This window comes from Microtus ochrogaster, chromosome 1, assembly GCF_000317375.1.
Source record: "Microtus ochrogaster isolate Prairie Vole_2 chromosome 1, MicOch1.0, whole genome shotgun sequence".
Classification (NCBI taxonomy): Eukaryota; Metazoa; Chordata; class Mammalia; order Rodentia; family Cricetidae; genus Microtus; species Microtus ochrogaster.
Genome location: NC_022009.1, coordinates 38,912,017 through 38,915,235, shown reverse-complemented (window position 1 = coordinate 38,915,235; position 3,219 = coordinate 38,912,017).

The window sequence follows — 3,219 nt, the reverse complement described above, 5'->3', positions numbered from 1 at the left end:
TAGAGAGAGATAGATAGATAGATATAGATAGAGAGAGATAGATAGAGAAATAGATAGAGATAGATAGAGATAGATAGATAGATGATAGATAGACAGACAAACAGACATGGGGAGAAAGGGTTTATTTCATCTTACAGCTTTTGTGGCCCATTATGAAAGGAAGCCAGGGCGTGGAATGGAACAGACTGGGGAGGAATGCTGCTTACTGGCCTGCCCAGCCTGCTTTCTTATACAAGCCAGGGACACCTTTCCAGGGGCATCACTGTCCATGGTATGCTGGGTCCTCCCACATCAATCAATAACCAGAAAAAATGGGGCTAGAGAGCCAGCATAGTAATTAAGAGCACTGGCTGCTCTCGTGGAGACCTGGGTTTGGTTCCCAGCACCTACATAGCAGCTCACAACTGTCTATAACTTCATTCCAGGGGATCTTCTGGCCTCCGCAGGCACTGTACATGCATGGTGTCCATACATAAATGCAGGCAAAACACACACATAAAATAAGAAATAAATACAATATTTTTAAAAATAAAAATTTGCCACAGAATTTCCCATAAATCTGATGGAGGTGGTAGCCAATTGAGATTCCCTTTCCCCCGATAACTCTAGCTTGTATCAAGTGGACAAAGAAACTACCCAGCACAAACGTCTATTTTCTTTCCTCCATGAGGACGTGAATGTTCCAGATGGAGGACTAACTCACTGTTTCTAGAACGTCATCAGCAAAGTTCTGGGTTGACCAGATCATACCACGTCCAGGGGATGGGTTTTTAAATGTGCATGACAAAAGTTGGAGAGAGGAAGAAGTGGGGATATATGACTGGTGGTCCCTTGAGACACAAAGCTGATTCAGGGTCAGTGTGTGGGAACATCTAGAAGCAGATGTTATGGGAGACTGGCAAGAACCGGCAGCAGGTCTCCAGGGCCCGAGATCCTAAGCAAGGCTTATATTTCTAAGACCAGTCCTGTCCCCCATCCTCTCACCCCCTACCTCCCTCTAAACAGACTAGCACCACGAACCTTTCCAATTTGCCTGGGTGGAACCAGTTCAGAACGAGGTCTTCCAAAACTCACACTGGGAAGGCTCCAGGAGTGTGATCTGGAGCTGTGGGCATCCAGGCACGGAGGATCCTCTGGACACACTGGAGGAGTGGGGTTGGACCTGTAGCCAGCGTCCTAGCACATCCATCCCTGCCTGGACACCAGTACCCAATTCCCTGGCCTGACATCCGCTCCAGCAGAGGGACCTCAGGAAGAGCAGGGCTACCTCAGATTGTCCTAAGCCTGGAGGCAGAATAGCAGGAGACACTGAGAGCTGCACATAAATCCAGACCCCACTAGGGAAACTTCTCTAAGCTTTCATCTTTTCGTGGATGAGTGGAGTCCTTGCACATGCGCCGTGAGGGATGCTGGGAGAGAGAATGCCACTATCCTCATCTTTAGGGTCAAAAGATGGATGTGAGAAGGGACTCGATGGCTCCCTACACGGAGACCAGCCAACAAAGATGTGGCTGGGTTTGGAACCCAAGCCTTCAGCACTGACCTCTGCTAATGGCTGAAGTGACCCCTAACATAGACCGTCTCCCCATCACTGAGTCACGCCTGCATCTCTCTAATCCCATCAGGTTCCCAATCTTCAGCCACTTCAATAAGGGGGTACAAAAGAGCCTCCTTGTCCTGAACCGGGGTTGGGTGGCTCCCAGATGGCTCCCAGCCTAGGAGGTTGTCAGCTTAGGATAAGTTTGGACAAGGATCCCCATTTTAGGCACCAGGAAAATGAGAGGAGCTGTGGAGATCCCTGCTGAGCTAGAGATATTTTTCTTCATGTATATCTCATTGGGAACTCCCATTTACAAGTAGGTGCAGAGTGCAAGGGCCATTGTTACAGTTACTGTCAATATCAATATCATAGTCAATAAAAATACCCAGACTACCCAGGCTTTTTTTCTTGGCCCCTCTACCTTGGTAGAAACACCTCAAGCTTCACGCACATTCCTACACACCACAGCCACAATGCTGGGACCAGCAGAGGACAAGGCAGAGAGTAGCCAGCCTGTATATAAGGTTCTGTCCTTTTGTCCCAGGAATAGGGCTCCAAGGCCAGACTGGGAGACTCATCCCAGGGGTCGCATCTCCAACCCAGCTCTCCTCTCTGGGGTCTTCCTTGCTGATTTCAGCTCCAGCGACGAGCACAGTACACTGCTCTCTCCAATCCGACAGCAACAGTCCTGTGAGAGTGGCCCACCTGCGACCAGCGAGCACGACACAGTGGCACCCACAGGGTACCTGGCCTGGCAGCTGGAGAAGAGGCAGAAAGCCAGCCTTGGGCCCATGGGAACACTGGCAGCAAGCCACTCTTTCTTCCTCCTTCCTTCCCTAAACACACTGTGGGACCCTGGAAATCTGTCCTGCCCCATGGCTGCAGCCCAGCTAGTCCCCTTACTATACGCCACCCTGCCCGACTAATGCCACAGCCCAAACCTCAGGTCACAGGGCCTCTGACAGCTAGCTCCCTTGATGGGTCACCTGCAATGCTGTGTCTGTCCCGACAGTCAGTCAGGCCCCACCCCTCTCTCCCATAGTGGGGCAGGGAACTTTCCAAGCCCTGCCCCCCTTACCACTGGGGACCCTGAATGGTGTCATCCTTCTCCCCTCTCTCTTCCTTCTCTCCCCAGAGAAAGGTACTCAGACCTAGCTTTCCTCCAATCCATCCATTGGCTACAGTGACTCCTTCCCTGGCCTTGTCTTCAGTTTTGCTGCCCTGAGCCCTGCTCTCCTGCTCCTGCCCCCACCACTCTCTCCCACCCCTAGCTGGGTAGACTGCATATTACCCTCACTCCTTGGCCGGTCCTTGTCATCCTTGGTTCTAGCTTGCCTCTCCCTCCCAGAGGCTGCCTCTCTCTCTGTCACAGAGCCAGTTACAGGCCCCTCTAGCCTATGTGTAGCTCAAAATCCCTGTTCTCCCCTGTGGGTGTGACATCTCACACTATACCCTGCCATGCGACCCTGTAAGCCTCTCAAGACTCTTGACCCACCCATACCCATGCTGTGCCCTGGGATACAGAGGGGAACAGGCAGGGCCCTGTCCCTTAGGAGCCAGCTGATGGCGACAGTGGATCGGTAATTTGCATGCAGACAGACGGTGATGAGGCTATGGAGGCAAGGGACAGCCAGGGTCAGCTTTGCAGCACTTCTACATCTCCCCTTAAGCCTAGAAGG